The sequence below is a fragment of the Cyanistes caeruleus genome, chromosome 14 (genome assembly GCF_971803275.1).
Source record: "Cyanistes caeruleus chromosome 14, bCyaCae1.hap1.1, whole genome shotgun sequence".
In the NCBI taxonomy this organism is placed as follows: domain Eukaryota; kingdom Metazoa; phylum Chordata; class Aves; order Passeriformes; family Paridae; genus Cyanistes; species Cyanistes caeruleus.
In genome coordinates, this window is record NC_141714.1 from 8,177,854 (window position 1) to 8,202,467 (window position 24,614).

Here is a 24,614-nt window from a genome sequence, read left to right on the forward strand (position 1 = left end):
CGGTGGGACCCGCTGCTCCTAGCGCTGCCGGCTGCGGCTCCGCGCCCGCAGCAACGCACGGCTGTAGTCGCGGGCAGGGGAAAAGAGCTGCCCGCTGTCTTTGGAGAGGAGGGTAAATAGTTACAGTGGAGAAAGGGAATTTAAAAAATAAACAAAAAAAACCCCCAAAACTATGAGGAAGGAAGCGGCAAATGTTAAATGGGTGACTCACGGTACAGGATGACTAATCCCGTCAGGGCACAGCTCATGCTGCGGAGGGAACCGGTGCCGCGAGCCTGGCGGGAAGCGTAGAACGGCTGCGGGGTCCGTCGGGGCAGCCGGGGCCCGGCCTTGCTCCGCTGCGCTCGGCGAGAGCCGCGCACGGAGGGAGGACGGGCCGGTCCCGGTAGGACTCCGCGGCCGGGGCCACCTCGCGGCCGGTACCCGCGGATCGGCGGCAGTGACCTACTTTTCGCCGGCTCCTCCCGGCATACGACACCGCCGCTGCCCGCGCCACCTGCCCGGCCCTGTCCGGGCCCCGCGCCCGCGGAGGTGGACTGGTCCCCGCGCGTACCTCCCGTAAGCTCCGCTCTGCGCTCTGCCCACGGGCGACGGCGGCTAGTGCCGGCGGCGGCGCGGCGGGAAAGCAGCGCGCCTGTGCAGTGCCGGGGGGCCGGGCCCAGCCTGCCGCGTTACACAACCGGCCGCCGCCACAGCCGAGTTTCACGGGTCCCGCCGCGGCTGCCCGCAGCCTGCGCCCCCCGTGCGCTCACCCCCACGTAGCGCATTTCCCGCACTGCCCCCTGCCCTGCCCGCGCTCATGCCATGTCACCGCCGGGCAGCGGGACCCCGCGGCCAGCGGTAACCCCTGTCGCTGGGGGAGCACCGCGCCGGGACTGGGCATGGCACTGAAAGCGGCTCCAGGACGCTCATCTTCCTAGACGGTACGTACGGCCCCGGGGAACGCGAACCCTACTGGGGTGAGGCGTGCAGGAGGGAGGGTCCTCGCAGCCCTCAGGGAGCGGCGGCAGCCCTGGAAAAGCCCCGGCTTACCGCTGCAGGGCCGGTACGCGGCACTCGCCGCTCCGCCCTACCTCCGTCGGACACTGCCGGTACGGTCGCAGGTAAGTTATGAAAAGGAGAACAGACAGCCGCAAGTCCTCTGATTTTTTCCTTAAAAAATCCGCATCGGTCAGGACAGGGCAGGGGACGCACCGCAGGGTGTCCGGGGCCGACACTCTAGAGGGCAGGCGGGAAGGGGACGCCGGGATCGGGATGCAGGAGCGCGGTGCATCCGGCCGGGCACCGACATCCCCGGCCCTCAGCACCCACCGACCTCGCCGCAGGGAGCCACGGGCTACTGAGCGCAGCTGAGAGCTGTGGTGATTTGAGATTGAGGGAAACAGATTTTCAGGAGACTGAAACTGGTCTGATCGCAGGCTTCTCGTTCTGTCTTGAAGTTCGTCATTCAAGGAATGTGTTTGACTGAAAACAGTGTGGAGAAAAATCTCCGAAATGAGTCTTACACCTAAAAACAGCTTCTAAAATACAGGTTGAAAAGTCATTCTTCCCACCAGGATTGTTGCGTCATTTGATTTTACAGAATGTTTACAGTATAAGTGGGGAATTAAGAATGTTCCAGACATGGATTTGTGAATGATAACTCCACGCCTTGGTCCTTAGCGGCGGAAATTGTGAAGTGATTGCTCTGGGTAGCTCGCACTGGAAGCACAGGTCGGAGCTGAGCCCTGTGTGATTCATCAGTGAGGTGTCACACGCAGTTTGGACAGCTGTAGTCCTCTGTGAAGTGTCGCAGTCCCCGAAGGCAGGAGGCTCCTGAGCCATAGCGGAGCAGGTCCCTGCTCAGTGGATTTTGGGGAAGTCCAGTACATCAGTCCCTTTTTGGGGAACAAAACTGGCACCCAAGTGCCAACTACCCCTGATCTCTGAATGAAGTTGTCTCCTAGAGCAGTGGAGTGGCCCCAGAAATAATGTCCCTGAAATCAAAAGTGTTTGATATCAGTGTTTGATAAAGCCCTATGCTTTACCTGCCTGGGGAGGGTAGGGTTATTTATTAGCTGAAGTTTACTTTGTTGTGTGCAGTGAAAGCTGTGGTGCTGATTTCACTAGAGGGATGAGATGTTCTGGTATATACATGAGGAGTCACTTCCTTCATTTTTGAACAGAGTGCCAGTGCTCCCCTGTCCTTATTTTTCTGGATCACTGCTGGCTAATCCCTAGCTCTGGAAATGTGAATTTGGCTTAAAGAGACAGCTGGATCTTCATGGGTTTGATATGTAGTCCTTATAGTCCTCACAGATTTAACGGATGTTGTTTGAAGCAGCAGACACTTTAAAGAGTATGCAATGTGAAGCCCTGGTACTGAATGTCGGACAATATGGTGTTTTGGTTGGGAATTTGTGTAATTTTTATAAACTTCCTAGGCTGCAGGCCCTCACCATAGTTATACAGACAGAAAAATGCATTTGGATTTTGGGTTTTTTAGAAACTGTATTTTAAAATAAAAGAGATCATTCTCATGTAACGTGCTAATCGGAGTAAGTCAGTGTGTCAGCGCTGCACCAGGGAGGACCAGAACAACAGCACTTGGAGCTCTGCGGCTGACAGAGCCCTGACAAATACAGCAGGCACTAATGAGGACAGGAAGCTCCAGAGAAAGCCAGAAGTTGAAATGTGTGTGGAAGGGAGGCATTCGTATCTCTTGGGCTAAACACGTGTTAACAATCTTTATAATTTTTCTGGAAGAGGTAGTAGGAAGGATGAAAATGGATTTAGGAGTGGTTGCTTGCTGCTCACTTATCCTGATCATTCCAAGCTGTGGATTACAGTTACTTGATTAGAGGAAAAAGTAAAATTGGTTTGAAATGCTTTTATAAACTGCAAACTTAAGTAAGATATGTGATGGTTCCTGGGTTTTAGCCACTGAGACTATATATATATATTATATTATCTTTCTGGTTTAAGACATACATCAACTACACAAAAATAGCTCAAAGATTAGAATTAGCAAATGAATAGTTCATAATTAAAGTCTCATGATAGAGGAAGTGGCATTATATTGTGGAGATACTGATATCAAATCCAACTTCTGCTCATTAGTAGTATCAAAATATTGCTAGGATGTCTTTATGGTTTGGAGCCAGGGCTTGTCTATGCACAGGAGTTGCTTTGTTTTGTCCTAAATTACTCAGCCTCCCAAGATTTACATGTAACAGTTAAAGGTTTTAATGCCAAGATCACTCTTTCAAGACTGGAGAAATAAGGTGTGTGCCTATATCAGAACAACTGTATTAGGGCTTGTACTGGAACAGTTACAGATCCTTGTGAAATAATATGGCTTTAAGCAGAACAATAAAACTTCAAAATACCAAAATAGTATGAACGAGTGTTTTCTGGTATTATTGAAATGATAGACCTCTCTTATCACTTCAGTTACAAATCTCTGTCAGGGAAGTCAGGCAGGTGCAACAACTGTATTTATTTGTTAGGACCTGGATGACACACTTCTTTTGTGTCCTGGCTCAGCTGGGGCCCTGCTCTGCTCAATGTACTCTTGCAGTAGCAGCTCTGTGCCCACCAGCATGGCCCTGGTGATGGTCTTACCTGGCTGTAGCTCCACCAGCTCTGTCCCATCCTCAGCACAGGCTGAGGCCATTCCATTTTTTTGCCTTGTTTCACTGCTACTTTGGTGTGGCCAAAAGGCTTATATGCCCCGTGGCCCATAAACTGAAGGAGCAATGTCCCTGTAAAGAAGTCCTGCAAGACCCTATTTATTGTTACTCCCATCTCACTTAAGCCCAGATTTAAGGGCGGCTGAAGTGACCACAGCAAGAGCTCTGTGCACAGCTGGGCTTGCTGGCTGCACATTTTCCCAGCCTCAGAATCACCAGATTCAGTCAAACCACAAGGGTGTGTACAATTAATGAGAGACTTTTACCTACTTCATATTCCTTTATTGTATTTGGCCTTGTCTACATGAGGAAATTACACCAAATCAGTTTAAGTCTGTTTTTAAAGTGATTTGATGAATCTGATGTGATCTTGTCTAAGGACATCATTTTGGTTCAAATGAGCTTATTTGGGTTCAACCAAAACCTGCACTTAGTCAATTTGCACAGAACTGAAATTAGACATGTCTAAACTGGAAGGGGACCTGATGTCTCTAAATAATGACACAACTTTCTCATGAAAACAGAACCTTCTGTACAATATGGGACAGAGTGTAATTACTCACAAATTTGCAGGCAAGTAAAAGCTATTCATAGCAAAAGTTTCAAAAAAATCCAGGGAAAACATCAAAACTTAAATATCTTCATGAGACAATAATCCCAGTCCTAGAATACTGAAAGAAGTGGCACCGGGCTTGCATAGCTTGCAGCAAGGTTCTCCCATAGCTCTTCAGATGCAAAAAAAGACAAGAATTTGTGTCTATTACAGGGAGTCCCTAGAGAGTCAGAAAATAAAAAAACAATGCAGGAAATGTTAGGCCAGCTGGTTTGAACACAACAGTACTCAGCATCTCATGACGTGTTTTGTAGGAAAGAATAATTAGACATGGAAATAATGAGGAAGCAGACTAAATTACAACAAGATTTTATCAAAGATGGATTGTGCTAGAGAAATCTAACATCTTTTTCCTATAACAGATTACTTAGATGGGGTAGGGTAGGAATGTCATTTATCTAAAGCCAAGCATTTGATACATTGCCCCACAGGATGTTATGGCTTAAAATGAAGATGGTGGTTCAAGACAAGAATTGAAATGTGGAAAAGAACCTGGCCAAATAAAAGCTACAACCATTATATGCAAATAAAGTTGTCTGAATGGAAAGAGGTATTCAGAGAAAGTCATCAGGATGGAGGGAGATTGATGGTGTTGCTCCCTTGGGACCAGGTTTGGACCTGTGAATGGATCTGCTCTGACCTGTGTGCAGGGTCTGGGTGTGTGCCCAGGAGCTGTGTGAGATGACAGAAACTTGGGAGGTATTGTCAGTAGAGAGGAGGATAAGATTATCACATGAAAGGAATTTAGATGACTTTGTTGATTGGGAATGATAGACATAAAGTGGCATTTAATAGTGCTGAATGCAAAGTCAAGTAAAGTTGTAAGCATGGAGACCAGTAACAAGAATTTCCAGTGTGAAATAGGAGCTTATCAGTTGTCCATGACAGAAGGGAGAGATGTGAATGCACTGGCTGCTCAGAAGGTGTCTGGGAGCAAGCACTGAGATACAGCTGGGAAGGGGACCGCTGACATCCCTGGATATCAAAGGAAAATAATATGAGAAATTCAGGGAAACGTGATACGATCATTGTTCAAATCATCATACAAGATACAAAATACAAAAGCTCCACATTGCTTTTGGAGTGGTTTACTGCTTAATTCTGGACATTCCCATTAAGAAATGTTAAATTACAGCAGTAGGAGGGCTAGAGATACGGTTATACAAACAGACCATCTGTTGTACAAAGTGATGTTAAAAGAGCATCAGTTATTTAGCTCAGGCCAGGTGAACCAATGAAGGAACAGGCTATATTGGGGTATTTTACACACACTTGATACTATATAGCAAGAGGGCAGAAAAGAATAAGCTAAAAGATAGCATCTGCACTAGGTCAAATTTTATAAATTGGCCATAAATGAATTTGGATGGGGAATTAGAAGAAAGTTTGTAGCTGCCCAAGGACTGAAGTTGCATAAGAGTCTTTCAGTTAGGGTAGTTTTGAGATAGATCTTGATAATCTTATGAAAGAGATTATACAATTAAATTAGAGAGTTCCTGGAGATAGGAAATTACATTTGCAGAATTAGTTCTTTGGTCTGCAGTGTAGTCATATTTTTAACGTATGCTTGAAAAGAGAATAGATCTTGTTTGCTTACAAACAAATACTGTTATTAATTAAATTTTAGTTATTAATTAACTTTAGTTATTTATTAAATTAAAGTTATTTAAACCCCATGTATCAAGTCTTCTGCTGTTTTCTTGGGAGATGAGGCAAGAAATAATTTTTTCTGTTGCTGCAGGTTTGAATCTTTTTTCTCCCACATCTGAGTTCCTCTCAAGCACTAGACATTGAAAATGTACAGTGCAGACTCTTTGTAGCATTTGACAGGCACAATTGCCTGCAGATTTTTCTGGCATGCTCCCTGGTTCAACCTGTTCATCAGATTTTGGGCCAAAGACATTTTTCTTTCAGACTGTGTTTCCAGTAACCATATTATAATTCATTGTATATTTTCTGGGATCTGTTGCTAGCATAAATGCGTGGCTCCATGGACTTGCAGTACTAGCAGTGATCTTCACCTGCCCTTTGCTGTGTCACAGAACAGTTTAATCTTACATGATTCTTATGTGTATCGTAAGTTTATTGTATGATGTGAGGATATATTCTCAGGCTTCTGTTGCTTCTTGGCAGGTTGAAGAGATGCTGTTGTTTTCCAGCATTGTTTTCCAAGACTGGAGGGCTGGGTTGATGTTCCCTTTTAACCTGATATTCCTAAAAATAAGTTGGACACCTGGACTTAGTATCAGCTCTGCTCTGGTGCTGATCAGAGCAAAATTCTCTAAATCATGCAGGATAAAATCTAGAAGAAAGAAGTGACTGCTGACCATTAATGATGAATTAGTAACTTTTAAAACACAGTGTGGTTAAAGTTGAATATATGATGTCCATTTATTACAAGAAAGAGAGAAGGAAGTTGATAAAACAAGACAAAAATGAAGCGGGCAAGGAAGAAGGAAAGCAGCTCAATTTAGCCTGTAGCAGAGGTTGCCTACCTGCCAACCTGCCGGTAAAGGGAAATTGAAATATTGAAAAATGTCAGCACTGATGAGTGCTGAGATGGCAGAAAAGGAAGTGTGTTAACCAAACTCCATGAAGCTGTTGAAATACATTGAATCATCTGGCTGACTTGTATTCTTAGGCAAACACAATTGTACAATTGCTTAATTTGTCGACATTCCTTTAGCGCATAACACTATGGTAACCAAGAAGCTCACTAAACATTGCCACTGAGAACACTGCAAAACATACCTTTCTTTGGGGGAGAGAGAGGGAGACAGAGCAAGACCTTGGAACTCTGACTTTGGAGGACTGGTGCTTACACACAAATACACACACACAAATACACACACCTGTGCAGTTGGAATTAGGCTCCTGTTGCAGGTGGTAGAAGGTGAGCGTCAGATGGTTTGCAGGCCATGCACATGTTCCATGTATGATCAAAGAAGTGACCCTGGCTAACAACTGCCTTCAACACATTTTCTACCTGATCTTTGCAGAGCTGACTGACTGGGACAACTATACCACCCTCCTGCTGGATGCCTGTCACCTGGTGTCCCAAGCAGGCAGGGACAGCAAAGGATTTGGTCTTCCCTGCACCACTCTCCCGTTGCATGGAGAGCTCTGCCACTCTGCATATCACCTTCTATTAGCTTCTGGGACCTCAGTTCTTCCTGTCTGCTCTGCAGAGGCCTGTTGAGTCAAATAGAAGTGTGTTTTCAGAGTTTTACACTGAGTTTCCTGGGTTTTGGCTGGCTGCTGGGTGGCACCTGCACTTGTACCTGCACTGTTCTCTGTGCCAGGCTCTGGGCAGAAGCTTCACTCCTCTTTATCCAATGACAGCATCACAGCTCAGCAGAGACCTGCACTGGCCCCCTGTCTCCCCATGATTATGGAATATTCTGAGTTGGAAGGATCATCAAGGTGTTCCCCCCATCTATAAGTAAATGTGAGGTGCTTTGTTTAGTGTTAGTTATAGACAGATTGATTAACTGATTGACTAATAGATAAATGCAGATATATTTGTAGGTGTGTTTATTCTTGTTTACAAACTGCCCAAGCCTAGGCAAGCTTTTCAAGTATGTAGCAATGGCAGGAATCATATCTATAAAAATGCTAATCTCCTCTCTTGCTTCATCTGTTCAGCCCACAAACACAGGCATACACACATGCTTAAAAGACATTAATAAGGTTTGTTGGTTCTCTTCTGGGCTCAGCCTACTTTGATCTTGGTTTAATGCACAGCACAGTGCAGTGCATTGCTTCTGGACAATAAAGTTTTCACCATAGCATACTAAGTAAACCATTTTTTGGATAATTAATGAGCAATAGATGAGCTGATAAGAGCTCCCATTGGCAGCAGGTATTTTGCATAGATGTGACAGCATTATAGGAAGATTTTCAAGCCAATGCAGAGGCTTTATCTGAAGGGAGTGAGATAAACCCCTGGCCCTGATGAAGACAGAGGTTGAACTTCCACCAGTTTCTTTGTGGGAACCTGTCCCAAAGTATCAGCTGAAGAGAAAAATGGATTTCCCTCGGGATCAGTCCTTGGGTTTCGGCTGTGCAAAGCTCCGTTGCTCAAACTTCAAATAGGTAGTTATGTATAGAGGAGGATGCTGTGTGTTTGGTCCACTGTTGGCTTGTCACAGCAAAGGGAACAATTAGGGAGGCTCTAATAGCTGGGGAGGGTTACACCCCTTGCTGAAGAGGTTTGACCATAAACCTGTTTGTCCTGAGTGCAATGTACACTGGCTCAACTTACAGTAACTTAAAAACATTTACTCTGATAAAACTGTTTCAAATCTAATTTTATTAAGTGATGTATAAGTATGTGTGTTAAATGAGTCACATGAGACAAAAAGGTAGGGTTGACTCTGCTACTGATGTGTATATTAAAGATGAGTATTAATAGTTTGCCTTTTCTCTTGAATAAATCTAATGGCTTCCTTTTGGGGCAGGCTTTCCATGGAAAGGGCACAGCAGGAAGTATTAATAAAACAAACTCTGCTAATCTTAACACCTACATTTTCTGTTTAATTTTGCTTATGCAGAAGGCTGAGCCTTCTCATTAGTCGAGACAATGTGTCAACATAGGAAAAGTGAATTACTGTATTTTGTTTCCGTCATAAACTGGGTTTAACCTCCCACACAGCAGCAGTGATGTGTAATTGCACAGGGAGTTTACACTTGCCCTTGAGTGCCAGTCCTGACAAATTGGGATAGAGAATTCTTATTGCTAATTCTGCTGCAGCATGGACTTCTGAGAAAGCACGTTCTTATCTGAGCCATCTTTGCATCTCATGGGACTTGGCCTTTCAACAGCAAGCTGCTGGTATCTATGTCTCACTGGGACTGGAGCTGAAGTCCATTATTAGGGGAAGTTTGTACAACTCAGGAACCCTTGCTGGAAATTATTTTACATGGGAAAATTGTCAGCAATTCTGGTTTTCGACTTTCTGGAAAAAATTCAGAATATGGAGAGAGAGGCTCCCAGAAGAAGGCTGTTAAAAGAAAAGTATATATGATTCTGCAATAGTCCTGGTGTATTGTCTGGAAAGGGCAAAGATCCATTGCCTAAAATGGGAGAAGAATAACTCAAAAAAAATTTACTAAAATTGCCACTAACCCATTTGTAAACCTGAAATGAGGCTGAGTCAGAACTTTGTCTTATCCAGGGCACATGTTTTGAATCTGGAGCCAATTTCCTTATATTGGACAGATTCATAGTTAAAAGGGCAAGGAGTGTTCAAATGGAGTATGAAGTGTTAGAATGATGAGTTTGTTGGTAGTACACTGTTGTGACTAGAGCAGAATTTGTTTTCACTTGGGGGATGAAAAAAAGACTAACACCAACAAGAAAAATTTCTGTCTTTTGATTTTTTTTTTTTAAGGAAAGAGTGTGACTATTAATAAATTATCCACCTGGGATAGAATCTTTCTCTAAAATTGTGCTAGAGATAGTGTATTATATTAACAAACATGAATTTAGTTGTATAGTAAGTAAAATTTTATAAATATAAATCATCAACTTTTGAAATAAGTTGCAGTGCCGAGGTTTTTTTCTGGGATTTTCTAATAGAGTCTGGTTTGAATAAGAAGACATATTGGTGGATAAATCAGATAATGGTCTGCTTTACATAGAAGGCATAATGCCTATCTATGATGTATAGAAGTCATAAGAGAGATGAATTGACAGTTTAATCTTTGGATTGTGTTTGAAATCTACTTTTATGCAGCATTTTTGACTGTTTCAGAGATTACTCTCCAGACACTTACACAGACTTAATTTCTATTTGAATTATAGCTCTATAAGGTTATTTGCAGGCAAATGTTCATTTATTTCACTTTTTTGGTCCTTTGACCTTGAGGTAAAACCTGGTAAGTGTTGCCAAAAGTTTTCTTCTGACCTAGTTGTTCTTGTCAGAATTTAGGAAGCCCAGTTATCACCTTTACCAGAAGGAGTAATAGAGACCAACTTTTTTGTCATTGGAATCTTTGGCACAAGGTGGCTGAGCTTTGCAGTTGACCTAAGAGGAATGAAGATTTCTCCCTTGCTCTTGCAAAATTAAGGAGCATATTGAGATAAATACTTCTTTTTCTTATTTTTTCTTTTTTTTTTTGCAAGTTCTTTTGGTAATTTTCTTGCGGAAAAGAGGATTTCTGGATGAATTAGATTAACTAAACATTAGCTTTCTCTAATAGTGTGTTGGCATTGACTCTTTACCCATGAAACAGCTTTTATTTGAGAAAATACTTGGAATTAATTTTTGTCTTTCCTGACATGAACATCATGCTTTATGAGGGTATAATGTCAATCAGCTTTATTAGCAGCTGATTTTTCTCATAACCTTGCAACACTTGCAGCAGCTTCTATCAAAGGGCCCTGATGGGGAAACATTGGTGGAAGAATGACATGCAATGCTGCAGTGTGGTGGAGCAGGATTGCTACTCTGCATGAAGAAAGCAAACATCTGGGAGATATTAACAACTTCTGACAGGGATAAGAAGATAATTCTCAAGAGAATTCTGCATTGAGTTTTACTCTAGCTTCTGTCTCTTGCCAGGCTTCCGAAGCCCTGCGTCACAAGGTTAGAGAAAGCTGGTTGCATCATTCTTCAACTGCAGATGCAGCAGAGATTCCCCTTTGCAGTAAACCACCACCAGACACAGAGAGTCTGTCTTCACCCTCCTATTGAGGATGACAGTTTCTAAAACATTAACATTCATGTCAGGTTTGGACAGGGATCAGCAGAGACTTAAATCATTGTCAGAAACAGATGTGAGGTACCTAATCAGTTATTTCCTAAGGAAAATGAGATTGATTGCATGAGTAGTTGTAAATATTTCATTCAGCAGTTCAGCTACTACAGCAAGGGTAAACAAGCATCTGAGGCTAAAGGGAAGCATTTTGTGGCACTGTACTTGATTTCTTATTAATTTTAACTTAAGTGTAGAAGAAATAAGTTTAGGTACTTTGGACTACATTTTGTGACAACACTGATCATAACCAGGGGCTCACTTTGAAGACAGCCAAAGAGAATCATTGAAAGGTTTGGCTTGGAAGTGGCCTTAAAAATCATCTAATTCCAACCCCTCTGCCATGGGCAGGGACACCTTCCACCAGACCAGGTTGCTCAGGGCCACACCCAACCTGGCACTGAACACTTCCAGGCTTAAGTATCCATGGTCTCTCTGAGAAAACTGTGTCAAGGCTCCACCACCCTCACAGTGAACCTCCTGTTGTGGTTTAGGTTTGCCAATTTGTATCAATTCATGTGGCGGGTTTAGCAGGGGCTAAAATCACCAGTGCATGTACTAGAATTATTTACTCATTTCCTGCTGTGAGATATGAATTAGGAGGAAGGCAAAACAGGCTCAAACTTAAAAGGTATAAAGAAAACTTCATTAACAGAACTAAAAGAATAGTAAGAATCAGAACACTCCCATCCTCACAACCTCTTTTCTTTCTTATGGACAAAGTAGATACAAAACCTGACATTTTCAATCAGTTACCACCTCTACAATAGTCTTTCATCAGTTCTTGTAGGGAGTTTCTCTCACCATTCCATGGAGGCTTCTCCACAAGGGGGAATTCTCTCGTGGCTTCAATGTCACAGCGAATCAGCTGCCCAGGAAAGGAAAATCTGTTTGCAGTGTGAAAGTCCCTCCCATGCCTTGCAGCTTTCCCAAAGCTGCTTTCATGGGCCATGTCAACTTATGGGGTACTATTTTAAGGATGAGCTGTTCTAGAATAAAAAACCCAAAAGTTCTCTACTTTTATCTCTGGGAACAGAAGCTCTTCTTCTATCTCTGGAGCAGAGTTTCTCATCTCTCTCTCTGTTCAAGCTTCTCATTAGATTACAGCTTTTCAGCATCCACACGCTCCAGCACGAGTGCCCTTTTCTCATGGGCTGTGGGTAAATGCTGCATCCCCCCACGTGCTTCATGAATTACAGGGGAAAAACAAAGACCTATATATGAAACATATATCTTCACCATAGCCTTACGCAGTGAATTTCAGCCAAAGACCTATATATGAAACATATATCTTCACCATAGCCTTACGCAGTGAATTTCAGCCAAAGACCAAGGCATCTCCTCAATCCCCTCCTAACTAGAATTTGACTCCTTCTGACCTCTGTGTCCCATGTTGTTTTCCTCACGTGTCTTCACCCTTTCCTCTTCCTGATTCGGGAGAGAATTGGTGTTCGTAGGTTCGTTTGTTCTCGAGCTTTATCAACTGAAGCAGTTTTTACGGAGTTCTGCGGCACTGAAAAGTTGATCTCATGCGGGCTGTGCATCAAGGGGATCGCTTGCCGTGCCTCTGGCTGCTGCTCACGGGGTCTCTGCCCACACCGTGTGAGCCGTGCCGCCCGCCGGCTTCACGCTGCACTTTTCTTCATGCGGAGCGCCGAAAACAAGCAGAGCTGCTGCTGCCGTTTTTGTCCTTCTGTCCGCACCATGGCTGGCTAAAAGCGGCTAAACAAACAAAGTTCATTGCGAGCCACGCTGAAGCAGCCACGGCCGGACGCTGCTGTTCTGGTTGCGTTGATTTTTCAGCCCTGCAGTCCCGCCCCCGGCCGCTCCTGGCCTCGGGGCCGCTCCCAGCGCCGATGCAGCCCCCGGCTGGCACGGCCCGGCAGTGCTGCAGGAAAAAGGACCGGCGGGCTCTGCCGAGAAGGGGCCCGGCCCCGCAGCGAAGGGGCCCCAGCCTCCCGTCAGGACGGGGCCCGGTGCACTCCCCGCTGAGGGGCTCGGCAGCCCGCCCACAGCCCCTCAGGGAGCAGAAAATCTCGGCCGGGCCCGTGGGGCCGGCCCAGCCCGGCCGCGCAGGCCACACGGGGCGGGTCCCACCAGCACCCCGTCACCTCTTCAAAAGCCAGAAGCCAAGAGAAACATTTCTTGGCCTTGCTTGTCTATAAAATACGAGTCTCACAGACTATACCAAGCTTCTAATGGCTTAATAGGCTGTCAATTCTCAGAGCTAGCCAGCTATTGTTTTTTCCTAGGCACAGGGGAAGCTCTTGGCAGCTTCTCTCAGAAAAATCATTTGCGTGGGTGGCTTCTTCCCTCCTCACCAAATGTCAATTAATGCAAAACCGGCACACTTCCTAACATCTAATCTAAATCTAATCTCATTTAGTTTAAAACCATTCCCCCTTATACTGTAAATACCTACCTATGTAAATGTATGTCTTCCTCTTTTTTATAAAATGCCTTTAGTCTTTGAATGCCACAATGAGGTTTCCCCAGAGTCATCTCTTCTCCAGCCCCCTCATAATTTTTGTGGATCTTCTCTGGACTTTCTGCAGCAGGTCCACGTCTTTCTCTGCTGGAGACCCCACAGCTGCTTGCAGAACTCTAGGTCAGCTCTCATGAGGGCAGAGCAGAGGGTGAGAAGCACAATCCTGAATATCACTAACCCTGATAAACGTGGCCAGCTCAGTCCTGGTTTACAGTGTGCAGTGCTTGTCCTCGGGATGAGTGCAAAACTGGAGATTCTGCTACTGGGAGATGTTCATAGCACCACAGTAAATTCTGGCTTTGAAAGGAAGATGACAACCTGAGCACCCATCCTCTTTTTGGCTTTGCACTGCCCAGTTGTGCCAAGCTGTGGTGGTGAGCACAGCCCTTGTGTGGTGGCTGAGCCAGGATTAGGTGCTCTATGCCCCTTCAGGGAGTGGCTGCCTCATATCTCTGCTGGCTCTTTGAAGTACTTGCTCTACTTAAGCAGTAATTAAGGATACAGCTTTAATTTCTTGTTTGTTTTGCACTTCTCACTTGTTAAAACAGAATTAAATCGGAAGAAACGTCAACATTAAATCGCGTGTTTAATAACAGGGTGCGTGTAATAACAGTTTTGAAGTAGATAAGTTTCACTACTGATCTCTTGCAGAAAGGCTGCTGAGAGGAAGGAAAGGAAGGAGGAAGTTAGGTTTTCTCTCTGCCTAATTTAATGTTTTCCCTGTTTGAGTTTCAGTTAAACTACTGTGTAGTTTGCTTGTGATTTTTAGAAGATGTGTACGTAAGCAGTGCACTAAGGAAGGAGGCTGGGAGTGCAGATAATGTTCACCTCTCAAGCATGGTGTGGTATTCTAAGGAAACTGGGATTACCAGCTGAAGGTCGTAGGTATTTTTTACTTCTGCTGCTGGCTTTGTGCTCCTGTGTAGATGTTTGTCAGGATTCTTGCTGGCCTTGGTGGTATTCCGTAGTTAGATTATCACAGAAATAAGCTCTACGTGTTTTTTATACATGTACATTACCAGATAGATCCCTATAGTAGCAGTAGCAGCGAAAGATAACTTTCATCAGCTGATTTTAATGTGGATTTTCTCAGTCAGCCTAATTTTGTTCTGTTAAATACAGTAACAGACATCATTAGTATATGGTTATATAATTTAAGGTGCTTCAGTCAGGAAAGCCCTAAGTAAAAAACTCATGTTTACACTAATTCTTGAAAACAGAAATATATCCTGCTGTTTTCACCCAAAAATTACACAGATGATTAAAAATAGAGACATGTGCCAATGGATCTGGCTAAATGAAGGGCCAAGCTCTAAATGCTCTTTTCACTCTGTCCCCGGTGAAATATGTTCTCACACTGCAACATTTTCAGCTGGGCTAGTCTCTTACTTGATTATGAGAGGTGTTGAACATTCAGATCCACCATCTTTCTCAGTCACAACACAGGATTGTTCAGCAGGATGGCAGTGTCTATTGCTACTGCCATTAACTTACTAAAGTAGAGGAGAGTTTTCCTTTGAGAGAGAGGGACCCATGTATTTCATTTAGTAGTCATACTGGAGTGTTGATTTTGACTCATACTAGGAGGATTCTTAGTACTGGACTATTGCAGATGTGAAATAAATCATATTGTAAAATATTCGGTATGCTTGCACAATTGTAGTAACCCATAGACAGAATTTAGATGTCTAGAAAAACACATATGTCCTTAATACCAAGGATGCCCATCCTTGAGGAACATGACCAGTTCTCTGTCCTGCATCCCCACCCTGAGGAGGGGATTTTGTGAGAAATCCTTCTGTTCATGCTGTGGTGAGGGGCAAGGGACCCTGCAGAACTGGTCACAGCAGCTGAAGAGGCCAGAGCCTCTTTGAGGGCATGGCAGCAGAAATGTTGCTGTTTGATCTGTTCCCTTTCACTGACCTCTGTGTTTAATCAAATCCTTTTTACATTAACATCTGGGAGGGACACATGTTTTCTGGTCTTCAATAGTTTAGAACAAAAAAAGCCTCCAAGAAAATCTCCAAAGTGAATTGGACATTCAGCCATGCTGAGACATATTTAATTATTATAACTGATTATCCAGCTAGCCATGCAAATAAACTATAAGGGGGAAAAAAAAGGATGTGTGTGAATAGTTTATCTACGACAGAATGAGGCCTTGGGTCTTTGTGCATAATATGTGTAACAGTAATGGCCTAGTATGAAAGTGTTTCAGTGACTGACATATTTGCAGTCTAAAAAAGATAAGAAAGTAATGAGAGATCTGTGGATGTTTATCTTCTCTTTTTCCTGAAGGAAAGTTTTACTTTCTCATTATATTTCTAGTGCCTATCCATGGTACCATGCAGGATGATGAGTATGATTGCAGCTAATTGTTTTAATTTTCCTTTATTCCGAAAGCTTTCAAAACAAATAACCATCTTTTGAGGAGCTAATTGAGAAGCAATGTGGGCAAGATAGTGCAAAAGAGAATATTGGATGTGAAGTTAAAAGTACCTCAGAAGAGAAAGAAAAGCTTGTGGGTGTGTTTTAAAAAAAAGGAGAAAATACCTCAGTTATATTATTCCAAGATCAGTTATACTATTAGCAATACCTGGATAAGTGGCAACAATTCTTCTTGAAAAAAGCTTGTCAACTTCAGTAGTTCGTCCTTGGTGTACCAGAGAAAGAATTACAGTTGGGCCAACATCTTCTCTAGTGCATTAATCTTCTAGTGTTACTTAATGCAAATAGTACAAATGAGTATAACTTTGTCCAAAATACATTTGGTGACTATATTTATCGTCTGTCTTTTTCATCGTAAACAAGAAGAGATGTCTGTGGAGAAGGTCTGGTAGTCACAGAAAATATTTTTCATTGTGGTCTCCAAGTGGTGCCATTATGAGCTATTCTCAGCTCAAAGAGCCATTCTCTAGGGCAGGTGAAACACAGACAGATATTTGCTGTTTGTGCGTTTTTGCGACTGTTTTATATATTTGCAATGCAAGGAGTAAAACACTGGATGGAAAAGTGCCACTTCAAGTCACCTGTGGGTGATTTTGGAAATTGCAAGTAATGAAGTGGGTTTTCTCACTATAACGTCAAGTCTAGCCCTTAATCGTGCACTTGAAACAAGTCAGCTCAGACCTTACGAAAGGTGTTTACTTACTCAGCTTTAAGGCACAGGCCAAGAAATAGCTTGATCGGATTAGCCGAGTTTGAATAGGAACAGCCGCAAATAGAATCAAATCAGTGTGAATGATGCTGCTGTGCTCTGTATTAGAAAAATATCTACCAACTGCCATTGCAGAGAATAATCCTGGAAGATGCTGACACCTCCAGTCTGCTTTGCCCAAGGGAACAGGACCAGGGCACTTCAGGCATGCAGTTCCCATTACTCACCTTATCTGAACAGTGTTTTTTCTCTGAAATCCTACTTTTCCCTATTATATAAAGGCTAGATTTTTTTTCTGCCTCCTCTATCTTGAAAGGCTCTTGATGCTTACAGGGACTGAGTGCATTACTGGTTATTCTCACCTGCAAGATTACAGAGATGGCAGTGGTCAGGTCAGTGGGGCATGTTCATGGCTCAGCTGGAGAGCAGATGTGAGCAGACCTTTTAAGGAAAGCAGCTGGAATTCTGAGAGCCAAATGAGGATAAGACAAATTTTGAAATATAAATACTTTGTTTAAATGCCTTTTGATTTAGGTGCAGATTATACCTGGAATGCTCCAGAATTAAACAAATTAAACCAAGAGGGTAAGGAAGTTTCTTATGCTTGAACTTGAATGCATAAAGCCAAAGACATAAAATAAAATCAGTTGGTTCAGCTGCAGTGAATCCTTTGATATTCATTTAATGGATAAGTAGAATTAACTCTAAGCTTGCACGGAAGATTTTGAATTTTAACTACTAAAGCTCTTTATAGTTTTCTCACAGGTCTTTTACATAAACTGGACATTGGGAAGCCTTTCTTTAAGGAGAGGGTGGTCGAAAACTGAAACAGGCTTCATAGAGAGGTGGTCAATTCCCCAAGCCTGACAGCATTTGGAGGCATTTGGACAATGCTTATAGTACCACACTTTAAGTTTTGGTCAGCCGTGAGGTGGTCAGGCAGATGGACCTGCTGGTCATTGTAGGTCCCTTCCAACTGAAATAGTCTGTTTTATTCTATTCTGCTGAGCAGTTAAACTGTACAGACAGGTAGTGCAGTTCCACTTCTGCTGCAATACTGCACAGGTCTCCTCAACTTGTTCCCACTTTTCTTCTGCCTCTGAACCAGAGGTGAGAGGTCATCTGGCTCTGGAAGACCCATTGAGTTTGCAGTGTTTGGTTTGAGATACTGGTTGAAATGGAAAAGCTGAACTCTGGATAAGGAACTGGATTCTTCTATGTTACATGGAGTCTTTCAGTCTGGTTCAGACCAGCTCTAATCCTTTTGTCATAGCATTTCCTTTTATTGAATAGCTTCCTTATGTATTGAGTTCCAGAAATTCCAGGTTGGTGATACACATGGGAAACAGGTTGCAACAGAGCAGATTTAATTACTCAGGTCTAGAATTACTGAGGCAGAACATTTTTTGTCATGTTATTTGAAAGGGAGAAGCATCTTCCCTTTTTTATTTATAGGAATAAGTTTGAGATCAAATGACTCTGAGCTGCCCTTTCATTGATCATTCAGTGATCACTTGAGGAAAAAATAATGAACTGGGTTTTTCCCCCCTCCTTCATTTGGAAATCAGGTCTTATCAGTGCTATGTGTTTAAGGGACTTCTAAGACTATAGTCTTAGATGCTTCAGGAAGCTTATTTTAGGAGGGAGGACTTGACTGCATGCCAATAGACAGAGCTAATCATTGGGACATCTGGATTTACTCTTAACTCGGCTGCATGACCTTGGGTCAGTGCTTTAGGTTGAGTTTTTCCAAAATGTTCGGTATTTGGAGGTGCTTATGCTGGATTTCAGCATTGCTGAAAATTAGTCTGTAACTGCATTCACTGTTTCAAATTCAGCTTCCTAAAGCTGTGACACTTGTAAAAAGGAGTACAAATGTTTCCTCATTTGTACAACAAGGATGGATAACTGTTTGTAGAGCATGCTGAGGCTTCCTGAGTTGAAAGTATTAGATGGGGGAACGGATGGCAGCAAGCTGCTTGCAAAGTGTCAGAAAACTAGACATTGCTTAGTAGAAATCAAAGAATGCTGAACAAGGACCAAACTTCCAAGAGTTCACCAGCCAAAGTGCTCCCCAGACTGTATAGAGGACCAAATAGATCTAAGGAAATGCAGAAATGATGAGGCCAGAGATTGCTGACTGTCTGCAGACAGACTGTGCAGCATCCAGCCCATTCAGCTGCCTTCCCACCTGTACCCAACAGCAGCAGAAGAGCAGCTGAATTGCACTTTCTTGGAAGGGGGATCCAGAGACATAGGTGTGATCACAGTCAAGGTGATGCAGGTGTAGCAAGCTGTGTGCTTCTAACAGACACTGATTTGTGTCATACACAGTCAATCTGAGCATTCCAGAGAGGGGAAGACCTGTTGTGCAGGTGTGGAGCAGTTCTGCTAAACATCTGCTTAGATAGTGGAAGTCCTCAAGCTCCCTTCCTGAATGGGGCTGGGAGCTGCTAGACTCTTCCTGCTTTCATGGGTGGTGAGTACATCACTTTCATGGCTGCATCCTGACTACAATGTCAACCGTGGCTGCTGTCAGGTTTTAAAATGAGCTGAAGCACATTTATGGAGCGATGACCAGGGAGTAATGCTTGTAGGCAGAAGATACCTTTGAAAGAGAATCCTCCAGTCCACAAATAGCTCCTTCCATCTGCTGGTCCTGCAGACTGGGAGTAGATGCAACATGAAGCCAAGTCATACACAGTGTTTTTGCCCCACTGAAGCAGAGCACTTCTGCAGGGTGGTCCTGAAACTACCTAGAACCCGCTTTTGATGCAGTTGAAGGCCCCTGCTTTTAGCGTACAGAGCAAGCAGCCCCTCAGGCCTCACATTTTATTTTTGTTATACGAGTTCAACCTCTAGCATAAGCAAACACAAAGCACAAGTTCTCATCTCCTTATCTGTACCATACTCATATATCTGAAATGCATTTTATATACAAGATAGAGAAAGACAAGAAACAAAGCAAAAAAAATATTGTTTGAAGAGAAAAAGAGAACAGCTAAGGACATGAACACTACTGTTGCCTCTTAAAATGAACTGGTAGTTGCTGGGGATTTTCTCTTACTCAGAAAAGTAGAGGAGATGTATTTAGTTTAATTAGATCACTGATTTTCTTTGCTGTCTAATGATTACATTTATTCCGTGTGCAGGGAGAGCTCAAGGCATAAAAGTAGGCAGTTTAATGACACATAGACTTTATGTAGCTCTCTGCTTAGGCTGAGTTTCACCCGTAGTAAATAGAGGAGGAATTACAAGAGGGATTTCAGGGTGATGCATCCAAACAGGCAGTTTTGACGTGTTTGTCCTTATACCTAACTTGTTGCCAAAATGAAATCCAAAGCCAAAAAAGGACCCAATGACCTCACTTAATGCCACCAATGCAGTTGATGTGAGCTGTCTCCTCTTGGTGGGAGTAATGCATAGCACCTACCAGGGAGTCTGGTGATCCCTGCTCCAAGCTGTCAATCCCTGAAAATGGAGCAGGAGGGGTCAGGGTGCCCAGCACCAGCTTCGCAGGCAGTTCTGCAGAAGATAACACTGCTGACAGAGTAGAGTGCTGGTTTATTTTAAAACTGTCCTTTGCTGGTTGGCTCTAAAGTGTTAAAACTCTTCTGAATGAAACCCTGAAATGAGCCAGAATTTCAACACCAGGTTTATGATCAGATGGTGCTCAAATTTTTTAAGCTGGAGAGTCAATACCTTGGGAGCAATTTTGTTAGCTTGTTAAGTCACTGTTTTCATTGCTGAATTTTATTGGGTTAACCTTCCCGCCTCCCTCACTCCTTTGTGATTTGCCAGAGAAGGGAATATGATAGGAAGTGGCCTGAGGCAGGAGTAAGGGCTCTCTGCTCACTTCCCTTCCCATGTACCTAGCAGCAATGGTTACTTAACTCCCAACATCAGGAGGTGAGCACTGCAGGTGTCATCCTGAATGTCACCACTGCTTTCCTGGTAGAAATTGCTCTTGGTATTTTTTTGCAAATTGCTCTGAGGTAAAATACGTGTTTATGCACTCACCCCCACACACATGCATTTGGATGTGTGGATTGGATCATCCAGAAACAGAGCTTTAAGGGCTGAAAGTTTCGGAGAACATTCTGTCCAAAAGACTTTTCATCATTCACTTTCAATATTCCTGCCTTCTCTTTAGCACTATGTACCTTTCCTGGAAGTAGTCCCCTGAAAACATACGATCTCAACTGGTGTTGAAGTATTGACTGTAAACAACTACCTTTGCTCTCATCCTACATAAGGGCAAGTCATGTTATTATTTGAGGATTATTTGGCTCTTTGTTTGAGTCAGGTATGGTAAAGAATTGTTTATAGGTGGGATATCTTCATTTCATACTACAACACACATTTATTTACCTTTACTATAATAATCAAATGACAACAAATGAAAATGGGTATTCACCCAAGACTGCAGAAGAAATACTATTTGCATATGCATTCTTTTCCTACCCTGCTTGTGCCAAAAGTGCAGTTTTATATATCTTCGGATTGTGAATCAGCATTCTGCTTTTTGCCATGTTTTGGGAATTTTAAGGGGCCATTAGACAAATCAGTAGAATTAGTTAGATGCATGCTCTTCTTGTTACAGAAACCCCAGAGACTTTTGAATAATATTATACAGTGTTGTATTTTTACCATGCAAGGTTCAGCAATTTGCTAGAACAGAGCATACTTCACCAGGTATTTTCTCCAACATCTGATAAAAATCCTAGGGAACAAAATGTTGTAATAATCATATTTTCTTTTCAAGTATCTGTTAGTTTTTAATCCTTTTCTGCCTTTCTTTTTTCAGAAGCACCATATATTGGGTAGAAAAACCATACAAACAAAAAACTAACCAAACAAACAAAAATCAAACAAAAAAACCCCAAACAAAACCAAAAAAACCCAACACATCACCATTGTTTCTGCCTGTATCTTTCATTTCACTTTTGTGTTGAATCACAGTGTTCTCTTACAGCCTTTTTAAGAGTGTAATTGTTTTGTATAATCCTGACACTTTTTTGCTTCTGTCTGAAGCTGTTATCGCTATAATGAATGTAGTCATAAATTTGTCACAGGTAACAAGCTAAATTTAGAGCTCAATAAACTGGGGGAGATTATGTTGTAGATAAGTGAGTGCGCTGAGATGCAACAGTTACAATAGTAGCACAAGAAGTCCACTTCTGTCAGGTTAACAAAGGGGAAACACAGAACATTTGGTTCCCTCCCCTACTGACCACCATCATCCACGTTCTAGCAAACAAAGATGGCGTATGAAAGTGCAGGTACAGTCACAGTACCCCCAAAGAATTCCAGAGTGTGTTGCTGCTGTGGATGGGTGTGCTGTGCCTGGATCACATCCCTCAGCCTGTGGCTGTAGAGTGGTGTTCTGTAAAGCTTGGAGCTGCACAGCTCTACCACTGACCTGAGGGAGATCCCAGTTCCTCTAAAGAGGGTCTAAAACTGGGATTTGGAGCTGTCAGGCAGGACAGGACCCAGTGCTCCTGAAGCTGGACCAAGGTGTCATGGGACCCAAAAACCATCAGCTTCCCACCAGCATGATTCCTCAGGCATTGTGTCCTTAAAGAGAACCTGGCAGTCATGTCTGCCTCAGACCTGGGCAAGCCGAGTTCCCACAGTCAAAAGTCAAAGTATATTTTTTCTCTTTTGAGAAGTGGAAAGTGAAGAACATGGAGAAGAAAAAGCAATAGAAAGATGAAGGCAGGTGGTATAAGAAACAAGATGGAGAAAAACCATGTTCAAGAGAGATCCAATTCTCTAAAATTTGATCCAGTGGATGTTAAGTACGAAGGGTTAAGTGAGGGAAGGGCAGAAAAGAATGAACAACAGAAGGCAAGGCATGGCTAGGAAAGGAGAGGGTGAGATTGAGGTAGAAAGAAACAAGCAGATTAAATAACACAGATATGCAACTCCTTTGCTACACCTGGTTTAGTCTTTGTGTTTCTGTGTGATGCCTTCATGCTGGGCTGTGACACAGTAGTGGTGAGATGCCCTGTGGGGTGCTCTGGCAGATGGGAATGCCACAGCTGTGCCGAGCTGCTGCTGCTCTGGCCCACTCGCTGTGACACTGGGGAAAACATCTGTCTCTGTGTGACAGGAGGATGGCTGGGAGCACAGGGTGAGTGGCACAGCACCGGCACCAGGGTTTGGACTTCAGGGCTGCTGGGCATCAGCAGAGATGCTGATCCTTCTTGTGCTAAACAACCATAGGGATTCAGCTACACTGTTTGGTTTTTCAAATGCCATTTACATAAGCATCTTGTAGTTGAACCAGCAGCACTTAACTGAAGAGGTTACATTCTGCCTCTAAAAATGAAATTAGCTGTTTTGCTGCCAACCACAGTCATGTCCTCTTGTTGCCTCAAGAATAATGAAACATAGGCATACTGACATATAAATCATATTGCTGGAGAATGCATTATCTCTCTTATTTGTGACAGCATCGTGCCACAAAGTGCTGCATCTTGTAATTGAGGGCTCTCTGATGACTTCATTGTATGCAAAGTCTGTAGAAATTATTAGCACAGCACATTTCCATAATTAAAATGTTACGTATTTTATATATACTTGTGGTATAGATTTATGTATACCTACAGTATAGATGTGAAGACTCCCTAACTGCCATATGTTACTTCAATGCAAAATTCTTTGAAAACTTAAATACAAGAAGAACAAAGTTTTTATGCATAGAGAATGTTTTCCATTAGACCAGTTGTTATAGCTGGGAAAAGCAATCAAATCATCTGGGTTCAGGGACACTTTTAGGTGACGGATGAAGGCTTTATTCATTGCTGATCACAAAGAAATTGGCAGAATCTCTCATAGAAATATCTTTTCCTTGCCATGAGTGACATAACCAAATAATTAAAATTTAATCTATAATGAAACATTCATAGGATCTGTTGGTTTCGGGACACAAGTCTGACTGTTCTATTAAGAATTATCCTAAGGTAATGTTAATATTTTGATGGTTTGAAGCAAGTCAATAAATAAACATTTTCTTTACTCACATGTTTGCAGTTTTAGATAGCTTCTGAAGACAGATGGTTCTTCAAAACAGAAAGTTCCTTCTGCTGTTCTCTCTTTAGTAAAAAATGTACCAGAATATAGCAGATAGCATGAAATAATGCTTTAACTATTAGTTGTTTTCTGCAAAGTCCATTTGTCTTGTTAAGGCTGTCATTTAGCTACATTGCCCTTTCCGTAACCCTGGAAGCAACTTCAAATACTCTGATATTTGAAAAGTTTGAAATATAATGTACCCTTAAAAAGCTATGAATGGTTTTTGAGACTTACTGTACAAAGGAAGAAAAAAATAATTTCCCTTTACAGAGGGCATTAAGCAATGTTGGATGTGCATTGCTTTGTGAGAAAGCTGATCCTCACCTGTTGTAGGTGGGATGAGAAACAATGCCAGCAGCACTGACAAGTTTCCCCTTTACATGCCCCCAGAATTCAGGAATCCCTCTCTCAAGGTGTTACAGAAGGAGATTTTCAGGAGGCAATAAATAAATTTTGATCCCTCTGATTAATGCAGTTAAGGTCAAAGAGATTCTATCTAGATCTATTTAAAATACTCTTAACCTGCAGACATACTGCTGTCAGTAGTGCTAAGTGCCTTAACTGGCTGAGGAGTGTATACAACCCTTATGAAACTATTCTTTAAGTATTCTGGTTACTATATTTAGATCTGTCTTATAACAAGACAAAAAGCACTTAGCTAAATGCAGTCCTGATGTGCTTAATCCAGTTAAGATTATTTTGTCCTTAGGTGTCTTTCTACTAAGACGTTCTAGCTTACTGTCCTGCTGCATCATGCAAAAAGCTGCTCAGTGTGGTTGGGCCTGTGAATTCTTTTATAGCCATTTATTCTGTGAGCTCCTCCAAGTCTGGTGTTGGCTGAGGGCC

General features: G+C 42.9%; 1 protein-coding gene and 1 long non-coding RNA gene across 14 annotated transcripts in view; one reads left to right on the plus strand and one right to left on the minus strand.

Moving 5' to 3' along the window:
* Positions 1 to 619: 619 nt before the first annotated feature.
* PASD1 (PAS domain containing repressor 1) overlaps positions 620 to 24,614 on the plus strand; it is a 57,842-nt gene continuing 33,847 nt past the window's right edge. For 9 of the 13 annotated variants that reach the window (XM_086850588.1, XM_086850596.1, XM_086850592.1 and 6 more), the window contains exon 1: positions 620 to 923. The gene's annotated coding sequence lies outside the window, so the exon portion shown is untranslated. The remainder of the gene's footprint in view (positions 924 to 24,614) is intronic. The other 4 variants (XM_086850593.1, XM_086850600.1, XM_086850601.1 and 1 more) reach the window with 4 other exon arrangements.
* LOC147650543 (uncharacterized) lies at positions 11,668 to 13,133 on the minus strand. Its single transcript, XR_015276445.1, has 2 exons — positions 12,316 to 13,133; positions 11,668 to 12,257 (listed from the first exon to the last, which is right to left on the minus strand). It is a non-coding gene; the product is annotated as an uncharacterized LOC147650543 (long non-coding RNA).